Here is a 17,989-nt window from a genome sequence, read left to right on the forward strand (position 1 = left end):
CATGCGTGACATCATCAAGTCGACGTCCGCACATGCGCGAAAGTCCTCCAGACAGGCCCTGAGCATCCAATGAGAGGTGCTTGAAGGGAAGACACGAGGAAAGAAAGAGAGGCGCTGGCATCGGCTGACTGCCTACAGGATATGCCTCTCGCTACAAGGCAGTCAGCCGGCACCTTTCCTCCTTCCTGCTGTCTCGTGGCACCCATTTTGCGATACACTGTTATACTTTGTTGCAAACACTGTATAATTCAAAATTACTATGGAACCAGTCATAACCAAGTATTCCACTTAACAGAATATTATTATGCTAAACCTGCTGTGGGCAGACCCTGATAAAAAGATTGCTTGGTCAAGCGTCAATATCTGCAAAAATAAAGTGACAATGTTATCTGTGTTGTTTTGGACCTCATATTATACAAAATGTAACTCTGCTGACATGATTGGAGCTGTGCCAATCCTCCATCTCTTGGCACCCTTTCCATGCCACTTCAGTATGCCACTAACATAAGACTGGCTGGAGATGACAGCAGATACTGAGAATTAAGGGTGTATACTGCGCAATACAAACCTAGTGTTTTGGATAAACTTTTTTAATGTTTACTTTACGGCAAAATGTGAACAGAAACATAAATAAATGGGATTAGACTATTACAAAAGCATAATTTTCAGCACACGAACATATTCACACCCACACCCACGACAAAGACACCACAGGATATGTGAAATTCTCTCTGGCAGCTAGAAATTACAAACTCACAGCTCTCTACCTTTCCCTCCTATTTAAAAAAAAAAATTAAAATAAATCTAAAATGTTTCAGAAAGAGCTGAACATCCTGCATGTAACCACAACTGAGGCTACCATATGCCAAGATCCGGCAAAGGAGCTCATCAAAAAAGGAGAAGTCATAATCAATGGTCAAAATTAAGGGTGATGCAAAGCATCAGCATGTTTCGAAGAACTGCTGGACAATTTTATTTGGTTTCCTTTCCTTATGAGTAAATTCAAGGAATATGATTTGATAAAAGCCAAATAAGCATCCCTGTCTTCAGAGAGACACAGTTCAGCTGGATGGCAGCAGTGAAGTATGATGGAGTTAGGCTATTATATGAAGGAGAGGGGAGGTTGGGGTGACATGAACAAAGAAGAGGGGAGATAAAAGACAAGGGAAAGTGTGGGGTTCAAAAGGTAAAGACAGTAGAGGGGACAGGAAAAGGTTTTAACAATAAAAACTGATCAAATAAAAAAAAAAATAAAAAAAATAAAAATAGAAAATAAGATTTACCGTATTTTCACGCATATAACGCGCGCGTTATACACGATTTTACAAACCATGCATAACCTTGCGCGTTATACGCGTGAGCGCGTTTTACAACTTTTTTTTTTCAATCCGATCGGCATCCCCCCTGCGAACCGGCATCCTCCCCCCCGCTCGCGTCACCCCCCCTCCCCCGCGATCCTACATCCCCCACAGCACCGCAAAACATTTCTTACCCAATTGGGCACCGGCACCAGCACCAATGCACAGGATGTGCCAGTGCCAGTGCCCGAAGATCCTCCCTCGTTGGTTTGGGCTGGGCTGGGTTGGGCTGGGCTGGGCGGTGCTGTGCGGGAGAGATCTTCCTTCTTCCTGCGCCGGGCTGGACTAGGCTTTGAGCATTTGCGCATGCTCAAAGCCTTCTGGTCTCGCTCTTTCCGAGATAATCTCGGAGAGAGCGAGACCAGAAGGCTTTGAGCATTTGCGCATGCCGGTGCCGGTGCCCAATCGGGTAAGAGATGTTTTGCGGTGCTGGGGGGGATGTAGGATCGCGGGGGAGGGGGGTGACGCGAACAGGGTGGGGGGGAGGATGCCGGTTCGCAGGGGGGATGCCGGATCGGATTGAAAAAAAAAAGTTGTAAAACGCGGGTAAGCGAGTGGGGGGGAGGATGCTGGATCGGAGTAGGCGGGAGGAGGTTTTAGCATGCGCGGTATACGCGTGTGCGCGCTATATTAAATTTTTTTAACATAAATTTGTGTTCCCCGCACGCTATACCCGTGTCCACGTTTTACACGGGTGCGCGGTATATGGGTGAAAATACGGTACTGGATTACTGGAAAAACACTACTTCACCTAATATGTATCTTCCATTCAATTGTTGTAGCTTTTTTGTGCTGACGACTTCTAAGTCAGGGGTGCCCACACTTTTTGGGTTTGCGAGCTACTTTTAAAATGACCAAGTCAAAATGATCTACCAACAATAAAATAAAAAAAACCCACAAAGCACACTGTACGCAGAGAAAATGTGAATTATCATTTATATTTCGGGTTTTTTTCAAAGAGGTCAAGGCAGAGGACTCTATGCAATGTCACCTCAGTAACAACTATACAGAAATAGACAAATATACCCCCTCCCTTTTTACTAAACCACGATAGCAGTTTTTAGCACAGGAAGCTGTGCTGAATGCCCCGCGCTGCTCTTGACGCTCATAGGCTCCCTGCGCTAAAAAACGCTATTGCAGTTTAGTAAAAGGGGGCCATAGTGCAAAATATACACAGCAGATATAAATTCTCAAAGTGGACACATTTTGATCACTAAATTGAAAAATGAAATCATTTTTCCTACCTTTGTTGTCTGGTGATTTCATAAGTCTGGTTGCACTTTCTTCTTCTGACTGTGCATACAATATTTCTTCCCTTCTTTCAGCCTGCTGTCTGCTTCCAGACCTCATTCCCTCTGCCAACTTTTTCTTCCTCTCTCCCTGTCCCCTCCCCTTTCTTTCTTTCTTTCTCCCTGCCCCCTTCTTTCTTTCTGTCTCTCTGGCCCCTTTTCTTTCTGTCTGTCTTTCTCTCTCCATGCCCCCTTTCTTTCTTTCTGTTTCCCTTCTTTCTTTCTGTCTCCCTGCCTGCCCCCTTTCTTTCTTTCTCCCTGCCCTCCCCCAAGCCACTGCCGCCGCCATCGGGAAACAGGCCTCCAAACCACCACCGCCCCAAGCTCTCACTGCTTCCCGATGCAAAAACCAGCCTTCACCTCCGACATCAATTCTGACGTCGGAGAGGAAGTTCCGGGCCATCCAGGCAGTGATTGGCTGGCCCGGAACTTCCTCTCTGACATCAGAATTGACGTTGGGTGGGGAAGGCTGGTCGGCTTGGCGCTTCTGCGTCGGGAAGCAGGTAGAATGCGAAGGCAACATGATTGACTCGCGTTGCCTTTACAATCTACTGGTTGATCGCAATCGACCTTTTGGGCATCCCTGTTCTAAGTGATACAAATGTACATTTCACTGAGAAAAGTACCAAACAATACAACATATGGTGCAAAACACCAGTAAACCAAGGCACCAAACCTTCAACTCTGATGCCTCTATTTTTCTACCATCTTAACTCCAATTCTGACTCCTATTGTTCTGTGTCTAATGTATTGGTAAATATCTGTATAATTTATATTTTACCAGTACTTTAGATCTAAGGCAAATATATAATTTGGCTTATGCAAATTTGTTAATATTTCCTGCTAATTGCCAATAAAAATTATTTTGATAAGAAAAAATGCTAAATTTACCATATATTATAATGATGTAAGTTTTTATTTTGAAGCTGGAGTCAGAGTCAGTATATTTTTACAGACTCCAACTCCACAGGCCTGCAACATATACTAATATTTGTGCCCTCTTTACCTAGCTACAAAATAAAACACCTACATTAGCAATTTATAGCACTTAAGAATAGAAACATAGAAACATAGAAATTGACGGCAGAAAAGGGCCATAGCCCATCGAGTCTGCCCATACCAATGATTCACTCCCTGATTCTTACTCTCCTAGAGATCCCACATGAATATCCCATTTTCTCTTGAATTCTAACACGCTGCTGGCCTCAATCACCCGCTGAGGCAGCTCGTTCCAATGATCGACCACCCTTTCGGTGAAGAAGTACTTCCTAGCATCACCTCGAAATTTCCCTCCCCTGATTTTTAGCGAGTGTCCTCTGGTTACCGAGGGCCCTGTAAGACTGAAGATATCATCTTTCACCTCTATACGCCCAGTAATATACTTAAAGGTCTCAATCATGTCCCCTCTCTCTCTTCGCTCCTCCAGTGAGTACATTCGCAGTTTTTTTAACCTTTCTTCATACGTGAGATCCTTGAGCCCCAAGACCATCTTGGTAGCCATTCGCTGAACCGACTCAATTCTCAACACATCTTTTCGGTAGTGTGGTCTCCAGAATTGAACACAATATTCGAGATGAGGTCTCACCATGGATCTGTACAGTGGCATTATGACTTCAGGTTTTCTGCTGACAAAACCCCTACGGATACAGCCCATCATTTGTCTTGCCTTGGACGAAGCCTTCTCCACTTGATTGGCAGCCTTCATGTCGTCGCTAATGATCACTCCTAAATCCCGTTCCACCGTGGTCCTGGACAAGGTTTCACCATTTAGTGTGTAAGTTCTGTGTGGATTTTTTTTGCCTAGGTGCATTACTTTACATTTTTTAGCATTAAAGCCTAGCTGCCAAGTTGATGACCACTGTTCAAGCTTTTTTAGGTCCTGCGTCATAAAGTCAGGCACACTGCTTTTATTAACTATGTTGCATAGTTTGGCATCGTCGGCAAACAGTGATACTTTTCCTCTAAGTCCTAGGGTCAAATCTCCTATGAATAAATTGAATAGAATCGGCCCTAAGACGGAGCCCTGAGGTACTCCACTCATCACTGCTGACGTTTTGGAGGGGGTACCGTTTACCATCACCCTTTGAAGCCTACCATCTAGCCAATCCCTTACCCATGTAGTGAATGTATCTCCTAATCCCATCGATTTTAGTTTGTTCAACAGCCTGCGGTGTGGGACGCTATCAAAAGCTTTGCTGAAGTCCAAATATATCACGTCAAGGGACTCACCGGCATCCAGATGATTGGTCACCCAATCAAAGAAGTCAATCAGATTAGATTGGCAGGACCTTCCCCTGGTAAATCCGTGTTGATGAGGATCACGTAAATTTTCTTCGTCTAGAATTTTGTCAAGTTCCTGTTTGATCAGTGTTTCCATGAGTTTGCACACTATGGATGTGAGACTCACCGGTCTATAATTTCCTGTCTCTGTTCTGCAGCCCTTTTTGTGGAGTGGAATTACGTTAGCTGTTTTCCAGTCTAGGGGTACTTTTCCCGTGCGCATGGAAAGATTGAAGAGTACGGATAGTGGTTCAGCCAGAACTTCACTCAGCTCTCTGAGTACCCTGGGGTGTAGATTGTCTGGCCCCATGGCTTTGTCTACTTTGAGTCTTGAAAGTTCGTGGTAGACGCTACTAGGTGTAAACTCGTAATCACGAAACAGGTCATTTTGGCTATCTCTTATTTGCAGTTGTGGACCATTTCCCGGTGCTTCACAGGTGAATACTGAGCAAAAGTATTCGTTTAGCAGTTCTGCCTTGGCAATATCAGATTCTGCGTAGTTTCCATCTGATTGCCTAAGGCGTTCTATTCCATTTTTGTTTCTCTTCCTGTCGCTAATGTACCTAAAGAAGGATTTGTCCCCTTTTTTAATGTTCCGTGCTAGATCTTCCTCTGTTTGAAGTTTGGCTTCCCTGACTGCCTTTTTGACAGCCTTAGATCTGGCCAGATAGTCTTCTTTTGCCTCCCTTTTCCCAAGATGTTTATAGGTGATAAATGCTTCTTTTTTCATTTTAATGAGGTCCGAAAGTTCCTTGTTAAACCATTGTGGTTTTTAGAAGCCATACTAATAATTCATGTAGGCCAACATCTCTGTGAAAAATGAGAGCTCAGAGGAAATGCATTTAAAATAATAAATGTGTTCCGTTGTCCATAGATTGCCATACCCTTCCAAATTCCAGCATTCCTGGTTTAGAGATGCACTGAATTTGGGTGACAAACCTGGTTGTATTTAACTATTTTGCAATAACCTGTTATATGAGGAGCGTTCAATAATTTATCTACACGAGTATGAAAGTAGCAAGCATGTTGAAACAGGTCTATGCATGTTGTGACATGTCTCAAGGTTACTCATGCACAGCTGCGGCTCAGTGTGAGTCTAACATTCAAGTTTCAAGTTTATTAAAATTTGTTATCCTGCCTTATCTGTAATCAAAGCGGTTTTACATAATAAAAATTATAAAATGAAGGGAACAAATAAACATCAAATACATTACATTTCTCCCTCCGTATTCCCTGATAGGGGATTAACAGAATCGCAAATACAGAAAAACCGCAAATAACTTTTTCATATGTTATTCGCTGTTTTCTGTTAAAAACCATTGTGAATATGGTGAAACCCAAATAACATGGTGGGAGACCTGGCCTGTTCCTGAAGGAGAGGCAAAACATGGTGAAGAAAGTGCTGGGAATCAGTGATTTCTCTATGCAAGCTGATGTAATTTGGGGGGGAGGAGCCAGTAAGCTAAAAACCGTGAATAATCGAAACCGCGAATGCTGAAACTGTGAATACGGAGGGAGAAGTGTACATCAAAGAGACATTAAGAGACAAACTTTCTTGACTGACATGACTAACTAGAATGTAACAAACTGGTACAAAAGGAAAAAAGGGAAGAACTACAATCAATGATATGAAAGGGAAAAAAACCCCAAAAATGAAGGGGTAGGGAAACGGAAAATTAAAACCCAATACAGGATACTGGATAATGAAAAGTCTGAATCATCCTTAAAAGAACGGTTATATTGCAAAAGCATCTTTGAAGAGCATAGTTTTTAAGCTAGACTTAAATTTATCCATGGTAGTAATCTCGCGTAAATAATTTGGGGCTGAGTTCCAGAGTTGGGTGGTGACCGAGAAAATAGTATTTCTCATGAAATTGACATGATTTAAGGATGGGATTACAAGTAAGTTTTGATTGGATGATCGTAGAGTACGGTTAACAGAGTGGGGTATAAGAAGCCTATTAATGAATTCTGGAAGCCCTGTTTGTTTAGTTTTAAACGTCAATAACATGATTTTGTAGGTGATGCGATATTCAATTGGAAGCCAATGTGCTCCAATCAGAAGGGGAGTGACATGGTCGAATTTTTTAGTGTTGAAAATAATTTTAACGGCCATATTTTGGATTATTTGCAGACGTCTAATCTCTTTCTTTGTGATTCCCTTATAAAGGGAATTGCCATAGTCTAAACAGGAAATGACTAAGGAATGAATAAGAGTATTGATCCAATAACTTAGCAAGTGATCCAATAACTTAGCAAGTGATCCAATAACTTAGCAAGTGATCGTATCATGCAATGACGATAAAAGCATTTACGTATAACTGAACTGATGTGGTCATGGAAGGAGAGTTTCTCGTCGAGAGTAATATCCAAGAGCTTGATAGTTCTAACAGACTCAATAGGGGTGGACTTAATTTTGGATGAAGAAGGTAAAGTTAGACCATTTTTAACTGGGAAGATCATAGTTTTTGTTTTGTTTATGTTGAGGGAAAGCATATTGGAACTGAGCCAGTTATTAATTTTTTCCAATTTTTGAGTAATGATAGAAATGTCATTGGGATTATTCAGATTAATCGGATGCGTTAATTGTATGTCATCAGCATATGCAAAAATTGAAAAACCAATGGACTGTCCTAAGGTAATCAGAGGAGCCAGAAATATATTAAAAAGAAGAGGAGAAAGAATAGAACCCTATGGAATACCAAAGCTATTTGGAAATGTAACAGAGGAAGAACCATTGAATGACACTTTGGATGAGCAATCTGTAAAATATGAATTAAACCACTCAAGCACCTGATCTGAAATGCCAATTTCTTGAAGTCAGTTGAGTAGTAGTTGGTGATCAATAGTATCAAAGGCTGAACAGAGATCTAATGAGATGAGGACTACAGAGTTATTATGATCTAGTTGATATATGATGTTAGTAACTAACACAATAAGTGAAAGCTTAGTAGAGTGGTGTTTTCGGAAACCTGTTTGGTTTGGATGCAGAACGTTGGTGTTTTCCACATAGTCGGAGAGTTGGAAGAACACAACCCTTTCAGTGATTTTTGCTAAAAAGGGGAGATTTGAGATAGGGTGATAATTTGAGATTTCAGCTCCATTGATTTTAGAGTCTTTGGTAGTGGGGTAATGATTGCCTCTTTCCAGGGTTTTAAGAGGGTACTCGAGGAAAGGCTAGTAGTTACTAGGTGGAGTATGTAAGGGCCAAAGATTGAGAAACGACGTTTCAAGATATAGGGGGGGAATAGACTCAGTGCTAGTACCTGTCAAGTTCATAGTAGTAATTATTCTTTGGAGCTCCAGAAATGAAGGGATCCTGAAATGTGAACATTTAGAGCAAGATAAACCTGGAGTCTGAGAAATAGAATCAGAAGGAGTAATGCGGGTAGTATGTAAAATGGGATGAAATGTATCTCTAATTTTCTGAATTTTGCTTGTAAAGCAGTCAGCAAGTGTTTGTGCAGAAGGTAAATGTAGTGAATTGAATTGATTTTGGTGGTTTGAACTTAGGGAGCGTATAAATCTATATAGGGCAGCCGTGTTTCTTGCTTTGGAGATTTGTTTTGAATAGGAGTAGAGGTTAGTCAGGGAGTTGTCCCATCTCCACTTCCTCTCCAATGAGCAGAGTTGTTTTTTTAATCAGGTTAAGTTCAGACAAGTATCATGGATTTCTTTTGTCGTCGAGTGGAGATGGTTTTAGTTTGACTTGGAGCAAATTTATCTAGAAGAGACAGGATGTCATTAGAGTACTCATGCGAATCAAGTAAGAAACTGCTAGATTTGGAGTACTGTTCAGTGATAAAATTTCTCACAAAAAAGTGAAAAAGCCTTAGAAGATCCATGAATACATGACTGCAGTTTATAGTGAGTCTGCCCCATCATCCTACAAGTAAAATTTTGGAGCAAGCAGTTTAAGTGGGGTAGAGAGTCCATTGAAGATGACCCTCACACTGGACAGCCTGTGGAAACAACTTCCATACAAATGTACAAGAAAGTCTAGAATTTTTGAGACAGACGAGTTAAGGTTTCCTGAATAGCTGAAGAAATGGGCATCTCAACAGGCACAGTTTGGAAAATAATTCATGAAAAGTTGGGAATGTTCCAAGGTTAGTGCAAGATGAGTTCCAAGAAAACCAAAGAAGGCCATGAGGCTCCAATGCTGTCAGGAGATGCTCCATGAAGACCAAGTGGATTTTTTTCATTGTTTGGTGACCGGAGATGAGAATTAGGTCTATCAAAAAAATCCTGAGGCAATGTAGTGGAAGCACAAGTCATCCCCCACCCCAAAAAAAGTTCAAGACAGAAAAATCTGCAGGCAAAGACATGGTAACTGTCTTCTGGGATGATGAAGGATTTTTGCTTCTGGAGTTCATGGCACACAAGACAACCATAACCGAGAAGAGTTACGCCAACACAATGATCGCTTTGTGAGAGTCAATCAAGGAGAAAAGGTGAGGAAAACTCACAGCAGGCGTGCTGCTTCATCATGACAATGCTCTGGTGCACATGTCACAACAATCACAGACTGCTATCTGAGAATGTGGGTTTCAGCAGCTGAACCATCCACCCTACAGTCCTGATCTGGCTCCCTCAGATTATTTCCTGTTCTGAGCTTTGAAGAAATCTCTCCGTGGACAGCGGTTTTCAAGTGAAGACATCAAGGAAGCTGTGACATCATGGTTTGAAGGTCCAACAGAAAAATTTTTTTCAAAGGGGTTAAATTCATTGCAGAAAAAGTGGATGAAGTATAAGGAGCTATCAGAGGACTATATTGAAAAATAAAACAAATTTTTTGAAAACTCTTTTCTTTCCTACTGAAGTAGATAAATTATTGAACAACTCTCGTAGCATTTGCTTCCACAATCTTCTGTAGCAATTGGTTTCACAGGTTAAATCTGGGATGTGTGAAGACATACCGGTACTTCCTTTTGCTTTGCTAGTTTCATCAGGTGTCTCTTCATTCTTTAAGTACGAATGCCAATCAGTTCCTTAATTGCTCCCTTCAGACTCCTAGTGAGTCTATAGTTCTCCACATTTCTTTTTTCTAGCTGAAAAGTCCTAGTAAAGGGGATAGGACTTGTATACTGTTTATTCAGTACTGTTTATTTGATTGTGGTTACACAATCAAAGAGCTTTACATATTTTAGACAGGTACATAACATAAGAACATAAGCAATGCCTCCACTGGGTCAGACCCTAGGTCCATCGTGCCCAGCAGTCCGCTCATGCGGCGGCCCAACAGGTCCAGGACCTGTGCAGTAGCTCCCTATCTATACCCCTCTATCCCTTTTTCCAGCAGGAAATCGTCCAATCCTTTCTTGAAATCCAGTACCGTACTCTGCCCTATTACGTCCTCTGGAAGTGCATTCCAGGTGTCCACCACACGCTGGATAAAGAAAAACTTCCTAGCATTTGTTTTGAATCTGTCCCCTTCCAATTTTTCCGAATGCCCTCTTGTTCTTATATGTTTTGAAAGTTTGAAGAATCTGTCCCTCTCTACTTTCTCTATGCCCTTCATGATCTTGTAGGTCTCTATCATATCTCCTCTGAGTCTCTGCTTTTCCAGGGAGAAGAGCCCCAGTCTCGCCAATCTTTCAGTGTATGAGAGATTTTCCATGCCCTTAATCATTCGTGTCGCTCTCCTCTGGACCCTCTCAAGTGTTGCCATATCCTTCTTAAGGTACGGTGACCAATACTGAACACAGTACTCCAGGTGCGGGCGCACCATTGCCTGATATAACGGCAGGATGACTTCTTTTGTTCTGGTCGTAATACCCTTCTTAATAATACCCAACATCCTGTTTGCCTTCTTCGCAGCTGCTGCACATTGTGCCGTTGACTTCATTGTTGTATCCACCAGTACACCCAAATCTCTTTCAAGTTACTTCTCTCTAATACTAATTCCCCCCATTTGGTAGCTGAACATCGGGTTCTTTTTCCCTATATGCATGACCTTACATTTCCCTACTTTGAAGTTCATCTGCCATTTATTCACCCACTTCATTACCTCAGGTACTTATTTTGTACCTGAGGTAATGAAGTGACTCTTCCAGAATCACAAAGAACTGCAATGGGAATCAAACTCACAACCTCAGAGTGCTGAGGCAGCTCTTCTAACCATTAGACCACACCTCCACATATGGTATCATTCCATAATTCTAATCATCTGTTGTCCTTCTTTAGGTATATTGTCTTCTTTTTGAGACAGATTGCCCTATATTTAATGACGTGGACACACTGTAGATATATATAATGACATCTTGTTACTTGTGATTAAAAGGCATTTCAAATGTCAATTCAACCCTCATTTGTTCAAACCAATAGCAATGATGACTTGGCTTGAGAAAAAGCTAAGAGGATTCAAACTGATGGTGGCCTTTAAACAGGATCTTGCCTGAGTTGCCCTGAATTTTGGGTGGTTGTTCTGCTGGACAATTGGATTTCTATGCTTTGCACCATTGCCCCAACTTATTTATGATTCCACTTTTGTACACCAGGGTGCCTTGCAACAAATTACATATAGATACAATAAATCAAAAATTTAATATCTGGGAGGCTAATTTCCAAGAGCATTTCCACATGTAAAATAGTGCTTTACCTGTAGCAATAGGCTTTCATAAAACTGTCCATTGAATATATGGGAAAACTCATGTAATATCAACTTATATTTGTATAAATTTACCCAGACTAAGCAAAGGTAAAGTTGGGAAGGGGTCTGCATTTACATGTGCACTTTGAAAAACTATCTTTATGTGAACAAGACGAGGTGCAAAATACCTCGTAAAACACGCATACCAATCAAATATAGATATAACAAAAACATAAGTACAATAACAAGGAGTCCAAGCTGTTACTGCTCATGTTTTCATGATTTTATTAAGAGATGTTTTGAGGGTGTTCATATTATACCTATTGCTTCAAGGATATGAAGATCTTTTACATTTTTCCACTAAGCATTTTTTGTGAAACTTGTTGGCTTTCCAATTAAAACAATTTGCTTTATTTTCTGCTATTCATTTTTTTTTTTTAATCTTTCAGGTTTATACTCACCAGTCCCCTGCCCTGATATACTTTAAAAATGTATTGTACCACCTCTGGATGAAACAGTGCAACATTATAAATTCTTATCCCAAAGTATGCACCCCACTTATGCCAGCTTATCAAATCTGTAATGTTTAGTGAGTGCACTAACATTTTCAAGTATCTAAATTGCATCTATATTGCATCTACATTGCATTAATGTCTCAACCTTCTCAGTAAATGGCAAACATTTCTCTGGTGGGATATCTGAATCTCTTTACATGTTATCTTACACATTTCTGCGGCACAACTCTGTCCATTTCAAGAGTAAAGGTGTGAAAGTCAACAACTTTGTTCATTTGTTCCAAATAAAATTAGACGTTTTGATCTAAATAAGTGGTTCTCTACAAATATATAGATATACAGTAAAACCTTGGATTGCAAGTAACTTGGTTGCAAGTGTTTTGCAAGACAAGCAAAACATTTTATTAAATTTTAACTTGATATACAAGCAATGTCTTTCAATACAAGTACATACAGTATACACACATCACAACTGAGCCGATGGTTCTTCTCTTTGTGGCGCTGCAAGAGTGTAGTAACTGTTCTAAACAAGCAAAGGACACACGTCACATTATCACAACTGAGCCGATGCGTCTTCTCTCTCTAATACTGCAGGAGTGTAGTGACTGTTCTAAATGAGCGAGGTCTTGCAATACAAGTATGTATAGTATTTTGTATTAAAGTTTTGGGGTTGTGGAACGAATAATCTGAGTTTCCATTATTTCCTATGGGGAAATTTGTTTTGATATACGAGTGCTTTGGATTACAAGCATGCTTCTGGAACGAATTATGCTCATAAACCAAGGTTTAACTGTATATATAAGACAAATTTAAGAATGATTTCTTGACTGATGCAAAAACCTGAACACCTAACTTTGTGAGGAAATTTTTTTATAAATGGAAAGACTGAAAATAAAACCTTTAATTCACCAACTCCTCTAACTGAGTAGACTTTTATGACAAGACTTCTCTGAGTCAATTTATGATATCATAGCCACTGGTTTACAGGGTGGTTCCATAAGAATGTTTAATACCACCTTTAAACTCCAACTTGGTAAAGGTTTCAAAATATTTAGATAGGCCAACTGAGCTGCCTTCAAACCACATCAAGAGGTGATGTCATTTCCTTACCATTAATCGTTTCTTTTATGGCTGAAATAGCTGTCAACTGATCTTCTACAGTTACTATTTTTATCCAATACATATTCCTTAAAGAAAACCCAAACTGCTTTACTAGATGTTCCTGTAGGTTTAACATTCTTTTTATTTTCAGAATTCTGCAGTCCACATTATTTTTCAACATCTTTGATATTCTTACATCATTTTGCTCCTCTGCTCACTATGTAGCTCCCAAAGCTAAGCAATATTTAAGGGTTTTTTTTTCTGTCTTTTGTTCTATTCCTAGTTTTACTTTAAATACATCCATAGCCTTGCTCTTTATAATTTTTCTACTCATCAGTCGCTACACAATATCTTTCTCTCTTCACTTTGAATCCTGCACTAATACTGGTAATGACATGACATAGGATCAGAAATATACATATTAAAACAGTACAGAAAAACATTCATATAAAAGTATGATAAAATGTCAGCGGAATACAAGTAATACAACATAAAAAGCAGGATGGAAGAACATTTATATAATACAGATATCAAATCCACTACTCACAGCTCCAATAATATTCAATAAATATTGATTAAATATAAATATAAAGTGCTCAGACACTAAAACGTTTGTGATAACTACAAACTTCTGGCTGTCTTATGGGACCATCATTGCGCTTTATTGTCCCAGACCACTCATATCATTCTCCATTAATAGCATAACATAAAATGAAGAAATATAAAATGTTCACTTATCTGTCTGATAGAGTGATTATGAAAGTAAAGGCAGCCAAAAAATCACTAAAGTGCCAGTGCAATGAAAAGTGCAGAAATAGATCATTAGCCAAATGGGGGGGGGGGGGGTCATTTAGCTAATGATCTTGCACTGGCACTTTAGTGGGGGGGGGTCATTTGGCTAATGATCTATTTCTGCACTGTTCATTGCACTGGCACTTTAGTGATTTTTTGGCTGCCTTTACTTTCATCAACCACTCTATCAGACAGATAAGTGAACATTTTATATTTCTTCATTTTATGTTATGCTATTAATGGAGAATGATATGAGTGGTCTGGGACAATAAAGTGCAATGATGGTCCCATAAGACAGCCAGAAGTTTGTAGTTATCACGAATGTTTTATGGTTTGGGTTTGAGCACTTTATATTTATATTTAATCAATATTTATTGAATATTATTAGAGCTGTGAGTAGTGGATTTGATGTGTATTGATCCTCACAGATTATTACTTCAATTTCCCTAGTAGAGTATAATTATAATACAGATATGACACTCATGATGTTAGCACAATATACATAAAATACCTTACAGGCAAGAACTAGAAGATTTAAACAACAAAGACATGATATAGCAAAAGCACTACCTGTAGCAGATGTTCTATGTGGACATCAGGCCAATATTCTCACATGTAGCTAACGCCATCCAGGGAGCCTTGGTGCAGAAGTTTAAAAAGCATGTATACCTCTTTAAATGTTTGGAGACAGCAGACCACTGCGCATGCGCAGGTGCTTTCCCACTGGCCTCACAAGCACGGGACCAGCAGTACAATTTAAAGTTAAACAACAGAGAACTGAACTCCTAGGAGAGGTGGGAGGGTATATGAGATTATTGGCCTGCTGTCTTTGGAGAAAACCTGCTACAGGTAAGTACCGTATTTTCACGCAGATAAAGCGCACCCGTGTAAAACGCGCACACGGGTATAGCGCGCAGAAACCACAATTTTATGTACAAAAACTTTTGTATACCGCGCTCACGGGTATACCGTGCATGCTGCCCGACTGTCCTTTCGCCCGCCCCGACTCTCCTCTGTAAGCTGCAACCACTTGACATCGCAGTGCCCCAGGCAGCGCCCCAGGTGGGACCTAAGGCTCCAGGGCCTATTCTGATTGGCCCACGCGCCTTAGGCCCCACCAGTAGGCGGAGCTTTGGGACGGATGGGCCAATCCGGCCTCATTCCGTCGTTGGCTGCCTGCCGGACAGGCGGGTTTGGCTCCCGTCTGTCCGGCCAACTACCAAAGGTACGGGGAAGGGGGGTGAGGGTGTCGTGGGGGTCGGCCAGGGGGGTCGCGGGTCGGCTGGGGGGGCGGTCGGAGGTTCTTGGGGGGGGTGGTCATTGGAGGGAGGGGGGTTTGCGTCGAGGGCAGGAGGGCCTGGGATCCCTCCTGCCCGTAATGTAGTGCGGGGTGGGGGTAGGGGGTCGCCGTGGCCAGGAGGGTTTGGGCTCCCTCCTGGCCCGATATTGTCGGGGAGTTGGGGAGTCGGCCGGGCAAGAGGGCTTGGGCTCCCTCTTGCTCCGATCGTGGATGCGGGTGCGGGTGGGAGCGCGTGCGAGCGGTCGTTCGGGGTGGGGGTGCGAGCGGTCCTGCTGGGGGGGGGTGAATCGGGCGTCGGGCGGGGTGGGAACTATGTAAAAAAAATTTTGTATACCGCGCTCATGCGTATAACGCGCGAGGGGTATGCGTGGTAGGTAAAAACGCGTATAACGCGCGCGTTATATGCGTGAAAATACGGTAAGTGAAGAAAATAAATAAAAATAAGAGAAAAAGGAAACCGATATGGTTCTCCAAACTAGTGGTGGAAAAAATATGAACTGGCGTTCATGAAATATTTAAAAAACTCAAGAAGAGGAGTACAGAAAGGAATATCGGATGAAACTGATAGAAATCAAGAGAGAGATACGTCTAGTGAAAGGAGAAAGAAAAAAAATGGAATTATGAGACAGAAAGAAGGTATGAACTGCTATGTTGAGAGTGATGAGGATAAAGCAAATATGCTAAACAAATACTTCTGGTCGGTATTCACAGAAGAAAACATGGAGAAGGACCATGATTGGATAGCAAAGTTACACCTGAGAAAGAAGTGGATACCACACCATTCACGGAAGAAGGTGTTTATGAACAACTTGAAAAACTGAAGGTGGACAAAGCTATGGGACCAGATGGGATCCATCCCAGGATATTGAGGGAGCTCCGAGAGGTTCTGGTGGGTCCTCTTAAAGATTTGTTCAATAGATCTTTAGAGACGGGAGAAGTTCCGCGGGACTGGAGAAGAGTGGATGTGGTTCCTCTTCACAAAAGTGGTTGCAGAGATGAAGCGGGAAATTACAGACCGGTAAGCCTCAATTCGGTTTTTGGAAAAATAATCGAAAAGTTACTGAAAGAAAGGATAGTGAAATTCTTAGAATCTAATGGATTACAAGATCCGAGGCAACATGGATTTACTAAAGGTAAATCGTGCCAAACGAATCTGATTGAATTCTTTGACTGGGTGACAAGAGAATTGTATGTTATATATAATTTACTTAGATTTCAGCAAAGCCTTTCACACGGTTCCTCATAGGAGGCTCTTAAACAAACTCCATGGGCTGAAGTTAGGGCCCAAAGTCATGAACTGGATTAGAAGCTGGTTGACAGACAGATGCCAGAGGGTGGTGGTTAATGGAATTCTCTTGTAGGATGGAAAGGTGACTAGTGGAGTGATCAGGGATCGGTGCTGGGACTGATTCTGCTTAATATCTTTGTGAGCGACATTGTTGAAGAGTTAGAAGGTAAGGTTAGTCTTTTTGCGGATGATACAAAGATCTGTAACAGAGTAGACACCCCCGGAGGGAGTGGAAAACATGAAAAAAGATCTGCAAAAGTTAGAAGAATGGTCTAACGTCTGGCAACTAAAATTCAATGCGAAGAAGTGCAGAGTGATGCATTTAGGGGGTAGAAATCCAAGAGAACCGTATGTGCTGGGAGGTGATAGGCTGATAAGCACAGACGGAGAGAGGGACCTTGGGGTTATTGTGTCTGAGGATCTAAAGGCATCTAAACTGTGTGATAAGATGGTGGCTCTAGCCAGAAGGATGTTAGGCTGTATAGAAAGAGGAATAACCAGCAGAAGAAGGGAGGTGTTGATGCCCCTGTATAGATCATTGGTGAGGCCGCAGTTGGAGTATTGTGTTCAGTTTTGGAGGCCATATCTGGTGAAGGATATAAAAAGACTTGAAGTGGTCCAGAGGAAGGCGACAAAAATGGTAAGGGGTTTGAACCAAAAGAAGTATGAGAAAAGATCGGAAGACCTAAATATGCATACTCTGGAGGAGAGCAGGGACAGGGGATTTATGATACAGACGTTTAAATATTTGAAACGTATTAATATAGAACCAAATCTTTTCTAGAGAAGAGAAAATGGTAAAACTAGAGGGTATAATTTGAAATTGCTTGGAGGAAGACTAAGAAGCAATGTTAGGAAATTATTTCTCAAGGAGAGGGTGGTAGATGCCTTTAATGCCCTCCCAAGGGAAGTGGTGGAGAGGAAAGCGGTGATGGAATTCAAAAAAGCGTGGGATAAACATAGAGGATCTCTAATTAGAAAATGAAAAATGTAAATTAAAGAGCTAAGGCCAGTACTGGACATACTTGCACGGTCTGTGTCCTATATGTGATGATTTGGTGTAGCATTAGGCTGGGGAGGGCATCAATGGGAACTCCACTAACTTGGAACATGAAGATGGTAGGATGGTTGGATAGGCTGGTGAGCATGGAAGGCAACTTCAGCATTTGGAACCTAAGACAATACCAGGTGGACTTTACAGTCTATGTCCCAGAAATTTCAAAGAAGAGACAAGTTAATTTAATCATGTATTTTTAATGGGTATAACTAATGGGCAGACTGGATGGACCATTCAGGTCTTTATCTGCTGTCATTTACTATGTTACTATGACAAGCAGGCCAATATAATCATCAAAAATAATAATATTAGGACAATAGGAACTTGCAATGGCAAGTTCAAAGATCAATTAACCTGAAAACATACATATACTCTTGTGGAGGTGCAACCTGGAAAAGACAAACCAGGGGAGGGAGG

General features: G+C 41.2%; 1 protein-coding gene across 3 annotated transcripts in view; it reads right to left on the reverse strand.

Annotated features, from left to right (window-relative positions):
- Positions 1–17,989, reverse strand: part of AXIN1 (axin 1) — a 122,219-nt gene that overhangs the window by 48,816 nt on the left and 55,414 nt on the right. The window lies entirely within an intron of this gene.

Source organism: Geotrypetes seraphini, chromosome 11 (assembly GCF_902459505.1).
Source record: "Geotrypetes seraphini chromosome 11, aGeoSer1.1, whole genome shotgun sequence".
Classification (NCBI taxonomy): domain Eukaryota; kingdom Metazoa; phylum Chordata; class Amphibia; order Gymnophiona; family Dermophiidae; genus Geotrypetes; species Geotrypetes seraphini.